Genomic DNA, 9,234 nt, shown 5'->3' on the forward strand with positions numbered 1-9,234 from the left:
TGGGAGGAGAGCAGGTGCCCAGAGCCACACTGATGCATAGCCACCAAAGCTGGCCCTTTACATCCTGCTATGTTGGAATTCAGCAGAGGTAGGGTCTAGAGAAGGCTCAGAACCAGATCACTGCTTCCTAGCCAGAGCTGTGGGCCTAGCTTTCACTGGGGTTGGGAGCAGGGACAAGCCAAGCTTTAAATCAAGGTTAAGTTTCAGGTTTTTTGAATAAACAAGGGTTGGTCTTCAATTCCCCTCCCCGCTTTTTCTGGTACTGGGGATTGAACTCAGGACCTTGCATTTGTGGGGCAGGCGGCAGTACCACTGAGCTAAATCCCTGGCCCCTTCATTCCCAAAGGTAACTAGAAAGTTAGAATTTGGGCAAGATTTTGTGAAAAGAGCCATGGCTAGAAATGGAAAAGGGGGATTCACCAAAGTTAAAAGCAATTTCTGCCCCCAATTAATTTGGACTTTTTAATAAACCAAGTGGAAATGAGATGCATTTTTAAACCAGCACTCTCAGGTCTACCTTATTGTTATTTGAGATTTTACTTCAAATGTTTTCTTTATACATGGAGATAGTCTTTTATCTTTGAAGGCTGCAGAATTCCAATCAGAGTCTAAGCCAAATACCAGTAAAGCTGTGGATCAGAAAACTTAGGCCTGTGTCTGTCCTGTTAGATGTAGTATTTTGTTGCCATTAACACCGTCTGTCAGAATTCTTCATTTTTGGGCCAGGGATTTGGCTCAGTGGTTCTGCCGCCTGCCTGGCAAGCTCAAGGTCGTGAGTTCAATCTCTGGTATATATATTAAAAAAAGAATTCTGCGTTCTCTTTGCAGAAAAGAGATATCTGTGCTGTAACCAATCTGCTCTTTTATAACTAATGTTACCTCAGGGAATGTGTGTGAGGAAATCTGGACATGGCAAAGATTTCCTTCAAATGCCAGGGGCAAGTGAAAAATGGAAGATGTTCATGACAAACCAAATGTTAGGGTTATTTGGCTTCAAACTGGGAGAAACACATGGATGTGTGGATTTATCTGCAAAGGTTCACAACCTTTGACCTATAATAAGACCCTGGTGTTGGCCCAGAGGATGTCCAAATATCCCCATATATATTCTTGTCTGAGGTGACTCATTTTGGGGCAGTTGGATGGAGAGAGAGATGGGAAGGAAAAACAATGATTTTTAAATCAGATTTCTCTAATTATGATGTGTGAGATTGTGAGTATTAGTTTGTCATACCACTGAGATGCTTTATGTAGTGTTTATGGTTCTCAAAATCTTTTAAAAATAGTATTTAAAATAGTATAATCTTGCCGGGTGTGGTGGTGCATGCCTGTAATCCCAGCACTCGGGAGGCTGAGGCAGGAGGATTGCTGTGAATTCAAGACCAGCCTGGGCTACATAGTGAGTTCTAGGGCAGTCTAAACTACATAGTGAGACCCTGCCTCAAATAGATAGATAGATAGATAGATAGATAGATAGATAGATAGATAGATAGATAGATAGTATAATCTCTGTTACATATCTTTAAAATATATTTTGGGGTGGGGGAATAAGTGGAAATATAAATACAACATTATGTGGGCTTATAATTTTGAACTGGGTAGATGTTCACTACTGCTCTGGTCTGCATATATACATCCCCCAGAAATCCATACATTGAAATCCTAACCCCCAAGATGATGACATTAGGAAGTGAGGCCTATGGGTGATTAGGTTATAAAGGTAGAGTCCTCATGAAGGGAATTACTGCCTTATAAAAGAGGTCCCAGAGAGCTAGTTATCCTCCTCCTCTACATGAGGGCATAGCAAGAAGGTGCCACCTATGAATCAGGAAGCAAGTCCTTATTAGACACCGACCCTGCCAATGACTTGATCTTGAACTTTCATCCTCTAGGACTTGAGAAATATTTCTGTTATTTAAATTTCCCATTCCATAGTATTTTATTATAGCCATTTGAACAATCTAAGACAATTACAATATTCTCTCTCCACTTGTAGATATTTGAAAATGGAAATAAAAAGCCTTTCAAAATTGCATAAATTTAGTAATTTTTAAGAATCACTTTCCAGTTATCAAATGAAAGTACTCTCCTACGGTAGAGATTACATAGTCCAGCACCCACATGGGCTGTAGTTGACGCTCCCTCTTGGCAAAATTCTAAGCCATGTCTAGAGCAAACCTCAGAGAAATCAGTCATTAAATACCGTGTCTCTGCTTTTCACTCTCTGTTTTCCTTCCTTGCATCCTGAGCTCAATATGTGTGGAAGAAGCGGAATTGTCTACTCCAGTGATGTTGAGTCTTTTAGAGACAAATGCCCAGACTGCAACGTGAAACCCACTTACTTATCACAGAATTCCAACACTCAATTAAACCTGAATGCTGAGGTTTTAGTTCAGAGAAAACAATTCTACATTAACATCTTTTGTCTTAAAACAAAACAAAAACAAAAAGAAATAACACATGTGCTATAGATTCACCACCACTCATCTACTCTTTGCTGCCATTTGTGAGCAAGGTTTTTCTTTTCGAAATTCCTAATGGATTGTTTATTTGGAAATGTGTCATAACCATTTCCTGCCTCTCTTCATAGCCACAAGCAAAACACTAGGATTAGGTTTGGGCCCTAGTAAAAAGAATCTTTCAGCCCCTGCAAGCTAAAAATCTTCACATGGAATTTTCCTCAAGGCCCTTCTACATAGCAGGCCACTCATTTCTGCTGGTTCCTCTTTGACCTTGGATGAAAGGAATGTGAATAGAGTGGGAATTTGGATCTCAAGAGTCTAAAGATTTTTTTATTTTTCATTGGACATTTGTTTCAGTAGATTCCACTCAATGAGAATGAGTTTTAAAATTTGTTTTTTATGGACAAACATACCGTGAGGTGACAATATCTCTGTGGTTGGCTACACGGCCATTCTTCCACTCTCTGGTCATGAGACCCGCCTTTCCTTTGGGGAATCTTTGATAGGCTTGGGGAATGGTTGACTCCCACCTCATAGCTGGACACACGTGTGACTTAGGCCCATCTACATGGTGTCTTTATGCCAAGCAGCGCCTAGAACAACAGTGGTGAGTAGTTGTAAAATTCATAAATGAAAGAAACGCAGACTAGAGTGCTGACCATTAGTGAGCATGTATCTCAGCAGTTCTCAAACTGTTTGAGCTTGGCGCCCTTTCATACTTTAAATACTATTACTAACTGGAAAGTGCTACCTTGTAGGGCACCAAGTCATCTTCTCTACCACCTGGAAAAACCCCACCGAGAAAGAAGTCAAACAAAGGAAAGCAGAACCAAGAAACATCCCAAACGACTTGATCTGAATACCTGGAACATGCCCAAACTCAGACCTCCCTGGCGCTTTTCAGTTGTGTGAGCCAGTAAGGTCCTCTGTTGCCTAAAATATTTTTGTTTCTGTTGGGTTTATTGGACACTGCTCTTTAGGTACAGATTCGTGATCACTTGTTGTGCTTACTCTCACATTTCTGACAAACTAGGTCTTGTTTTACAGTACTGAGGATTGAATTGAATCCAAGGCCTTCCTGCTGAGCTATCTCCTCAGCCCCTTTTCTTTTTTTTTTTTTTTCCTTTGGGATTATAGGCATGCAGCATCACACCCACATTCTGAGATTGTTAATACGGCTGTGGGGTTTATAACTGAGAGATCTTCAGACTCAATTCTGGCTACCCGCTATAAAGAAATTTAAGAAATTGGTAAGATATAACATTTGGGAGATGTATTGGTCTAGGAAAACAATGCTTTAAAGCAGTGGTGAGCCTAGAACCCTTAAGTATTTTAAGAATAGACAGCCAGGTGTGGTGGCACTCTTGGTGAGATGCTGACTCAAAATATGAAGGAAAAGGGCCAGGGATTTAGCTCAGTGGTGCCACTGCTTGCCTTGTAAGCTCAAGGTCCTGCGTTCAATCCAGTACCAAAAAAAAAAAAAAAAAAAAAAAAAAAAAATGAATGGACAGGCTCAGGGAAAGAGCTGCTGCTAAACTGAATAAAGGTTTACAACACTTCACGTTGAATTGTTTAGGAACTCATGCCACAAAGATGGAAGCTTTTAAGCAATTCCTTACAATGCTCTAAGATTGGCTGGGATTGCCTTTAAATTCCTGATCATATCTGTGATCAGGCAGAGTGTTTTGCTTTCATGTTCTGACTGGAAGAACCACATAATGTATTTGTTTCATTCTCTCCTAAGTACAGTAATAAAACTTCTAGTTTTAGTTGGGCTCAAAACCATTCAAAATAGAGACCACACTTCCCACCTTCCCTTTCAGTTAGAGGTAGTTATGTGAGAAGGTACTAATCAAAGAATGTAATAGAATCTTCTGGTTAACTTCCAGACCATATTCTTTTTTTTTTTTCATTGTGTTTATTGGTACATTTTAGGTATACATTACAGTTACATTCATTACTGGGATCCTATACCTTTACATGACAGGTCTTGGTTCTCATTTCTTCCCCTAGTCCCTGCCCTCCCTTCACTCCCTTCTCCCTTCACCCCCTCCTCCCCTCCCCATTTACAAACACTGTTTTTCCATTGTTTTCATTTTCTCATATTTTTTTCTTTTCCCTTATTCCCTTTCCCCTACCCTTCTCACTTTCCCTATACCTTTAGCCCTTTTCTTCCTATTTCACATTGTCCAGACCATATTCTTGGAGAAAGCTCTTCCTCCTTCCTGCTAACTGAAATTTGGATGTGATACTGAGAGTGTAAGCAGACATTTTATACCATGAATTGGCCTATTAAGGATGCCAGAGAGGAAAGAAAGTGGAGGAAGAGTCCCTGGAGACCATGGAGTCATTATACCTGTCCCTGGCTGCTTCCCCCTGACCTAGATTGTGAAAGAAAAAAGAATTTCCATCTCTTCATCCACTGCAATTATTGACATTCAAATCTAATCTGATAAAACTCTCAATAGGCCAATGCTCAGTAAGGAGACCTTCCAAAATTCAGCCTGCTCTGGGAAGGACAATATCCCATAAGGTGTTTCAGCGGAGACAGGACCGTCACTCATCTTCTTTGCCACTTAACAGGCCCCAGAGTTTGTGAAATGAATTCTGCAAAATGAGACCTGGAGATCTATAACTTTCTTAAATTGTGGCACTGAGTAGTTTGAGAGCCTGCTTGCTCACAGGCTTGCTTTTTCTTTCCATCTAAAAACTCCGACCTTGAAAGGAAGGTAATTAAATGCTAACACTTAGGTCTGCATTCTTGCCCTTTGGCAATACACTTTCCCTGAAGCCCCCATTTGTAAGAAAATACCGATGCTTGTCAGAAGTATCTGGAAAGAACTAAAACACACACATGCACACACAAGCACACACGCCAAGTAAGAGAAGTAAAAGGAGACATTAGTCCTGTGTTTCTCAGACTTGATTGTAAATCAGAATTACCTGGAGAGATTTTTAAAGAAGATTGCTGGATTCTATCCCCAGAGTTTTAGATGCAGCAAGTCTAGAGTAGGTTTGGAACATCTGTATTTTTAACACGTTCTATGAACTTTGTTTTGTGAGCCCTTGTATAGACTATAAGTAGAAATAATAAATAGGCATTTCCTTTTGATACTGCTCTTCTCATTGACCCTGGGGAAAATGACTAGAAAAAAATTAACATTGACAACATTTCCTATGCAAAAGTCAGAGTAAAGAAGAAAGTATTGGGGAAGGAAAAAAATCCTATAGGACGCATCTTATTTTAAAACACAGTGGGAATAAGAGGAAGACAGTCCTTTCAAGGAGGCTCTTCTGAGTGCTGTGGCAGAAGGTAAAGGCAAGGAAATGGGGATGGAAGGGGAAGGAGTTGCTGGCAGAAAGAAACTCAGGCTTTGCTCTGCCATTGTGAAAGAGGTGGGTGGGAACAAGTAAACTCGATTAAAAAATTTTAAAAAAACATGGTATAGTGGGCTGGGGATGTAGCTCAGTGGTGCCTTGCCTGCCTGACAAGCACAAGGTCCTGAGTTCAATCCACAAAAGGAAAAAGGAAAAACCAAAAAGGAAAAGGAAAAAAAAAAAAAAAAAGAGGCATTGTTCAATGAATCACCATGCTACCTTTTGAGATCTGAATTGTTGTGAAAACATGTTTTGGCAGAAACAACTGCAGTCATTTCTGGAAGTGCTTGAAAAATTAGCTCATTCATTAGAATTGTATGAACATCAAACTGCATGACTAAATCCAACTGCCTATGTGTATTGCTGTGATCTGATAGTCTTCGTTTTATAGCCCTACAGTTTGCTGGTAGGATAAAAAATTATTGGAGAGGGGGCTGGGGATTTAACTCAGTGGTTCTGCTGCCTGCCTTGCAAGCGCAAGGACTCAAGTTCGATCCTCAGTACAAAAAAAAAAAATCATTGGAGAATTACCTCAAATGTTTTGAATGTATGAGAGCAAACAAAATTAATTTATAGAGTTCCGATTTAGATTGACATCTCACTAGTTTAAACAATGCATAATATTACTAAATACTTTCTTTTTCAAAACAGATTCTTGTCAGGATTATATTTTATTTCATTTTCATCTCTCATGTCATGCTATTTCAAGGTGAATATTTGGAAGATTCATTTTAAAATGTTGGTCATAATAAACCAATAACTTACTTATTTTTTTCCCAAGTGGAAATCATGTAAGTTCTATATTTACCTTATACCAAAATGAGTTTCCATTTCCAAGAATGTTTGGTCTAAGTATTCAGAAAAATCACTCCTTTTTATGAACTTCAATGTACTGCATGGTTGACTTTGTGAGAAAATAAATGAATTATTGCAGGTCAGAAACAATCTAGACCAGACAGGTGGCACACATCCATGATCCCAGAACTAGGGAAACAAAGGCAGGATGATCTTTGTGAGTGCCAGGCTTTTCAAGGACAACCCGAAGTACCAAGATCCTGTCTCAAAAAAGCTGAGTCAGGATCTTGAGTTAGCGACCAGCCTGGACTACATAGTGCATCCTTGGGGTGACAGAGACAGACAGACAAACAGGCAGGCAGGCAAAGATAGGAGGCCAGAAAGGAAAGTAAGCATTTATCCTGGACGTCTGCTAGTCTGTCATCACCTGGAAGCACCATTTTACTAGACCTTAAACCTACGGCCTGGAAACAAAGTATGAGACAAAACAGGGTTGTTATGAGTTTTATTGAGTCCCCTCCTCCTATTCATGTGTTAAAAATTTAGCCCCTACCACATCACAATATTATCTCGTTTGAAAACAGAATCATTAAGATATAATTAGTTAAGATGAGTTCATAGAGCAGACAATCAATCCAGTAAGACCAGTGTCCTTATGAAAGGGGTCAGTTTGGATACAAACATGCACACAAGGAAAATACAATGTGAAGATGAAGGCAGAAGTTAGGGAGATGCTCTTACCCACCAAAGAATGCCAAAGATGGCCAGAAACCTCCAGAAGCTCAGTGAGAGGCCTGGGATAGGCTCTTCCTCACAGTACTGTAGGGAAGCAACCTACCCACACCTTAATTTTGAACTTCAGCCTCCAGAACTGGGATGTTTCAGCCACTCAGCTTGTGTTACTTTGTGACAGCAGCCCTGGGGACAAGTACATGGGAAGAAATTGGATTATGTCCTAGCCCAGAGCCTGGACATCCAAAGGGCAGCATGCTTAATGGAAAACTGAGAGAGGGAAACAGCTATAGAGGACCCATTGGAGACAGAGTCATCACACACCTCCCTCCAGCAACTTCTGTGGCCTCAAAACACTTGGAGATTAAGTTAGCTTAAAATGATCCTAGATTGATAAGCACCTGGCCAACGCAAACATAAATCCCCCTCGATAAACATGCTTTATTTTAAGCTTAGGTCTCAAAGACAAAAAGTCCCACAGATAAATTTCCAAGAAACCCTAGTAGAAAATCATTAAGCATTCAGGAAACAAAGAGTAGATGAAAACAATAGTTGCTAACCCAAAACTGCAAAGAATTATATAAAAATTATATATGTATGTGTATATATATATATATGCAAACATATTTAATATAATTTAAGAAACAAATCATTGAAAATATGAACAGGAACACAGACCTATTGAATTTGATTACGCAGATTTGGAAGAGGATCAAAAACCACTTTTATAAGTGAAAAATATAATCATTATCTTAAAAATGAAATTGGCAGCTTAAACATCAGGTAAATTACAACAGAAATGGTAGAAAATGATTGAAGAAAATAAGCAAAATTGAACACAAAAGAGGACATATATGTGACAATTTGACAAGGACAAAAATGTACCAGTTGCAAATCTAAATGGAATCATTAGAAAGGGAGTGATAGGGAAATAGTGCAAGAGAAAGATGGAAAATCTTCCTGAATTGTGGAAAGACAACATTTCTCAGATTGAAGAAAACAAACCAAATCCAAGTAAATAGAAAAGAAACCTTAACTCCTAGCAAAAATGAAGAAAAATGTTATTTCCAAAGTACACAAATAGGATAAGATAGAACAAACTGTCATTACTTGCAGAATATGCAATGGTCTATTTTTTAAAAATCAGAGAGATCATAACAATGACAGAGATAAAAAAAAGCTCATAATGAAGTGACTGAAGACAAATAAAAATGCAAGCATCCACAGTTTGGCATGGTCAACCACAAGCAATTAGAAAATAATTTCTAAAAGATTCTGTGCAACAGCAACAAATCTAACAAGAGAAGTAGGTGAGCTTATTGTAGAAAGTATAAAATACCCCAGTGAATATTTTAGAACAAACTGGACAAATGGCAATAAATACTATGTTTTTGGGTAGACATAATATTATTAAGTTTTCTTTTTTTCTCAAATTTAATAGGCAAGTTTGAAACAATACTAACATTTCAGTAGGATTTCCTTGGAACTTGACACATTCACCACCCTAAAACCCTAAACAAGAGTAACTACAAAATATACCATTCCAATTTTGAAAAATAAAACAAAGCTTTCCCTATCTAATACTAAAGCATATTATAAACATCAAAGTCAACATAATTAAAATAAATAGAAAAATCAGTGTTAGAATATTAATATATATATGGAGAGAGAAATGTAATACAAAGTTTTGGATAGATCATTAATAAATGCTGTTAAAATACAGCTTTCCATTTAGAAAAGCTAGATTTGGACAGGCATGGTGGTACACACCTGTAACCCCAGCACTTGGGAGGCTGAGGCAGGAGGCTGGCCACAAGTTCGAGGCCAGCCTGAGCTACATAGCAAGACCTTGTCTCAAAAAAAACTA

This window comes from Fukomys damarensis, unplaced genomic scaffold (assembly GCF_012274545.1).
Source record: "Fukomys damarensis isolate Sample0158 unplaced genomic scaffold, DMR_v1.0_HiC HiC_scaffold_30, whole genome shotgun sequence".
NCBI classification, from domain to species: domain Eukaryota; kingdom Metazoa; phylum Chordata; class Mammalia; order Rodentia; family Bathyergidae; genus Fukomys; species Fukomys damarensis.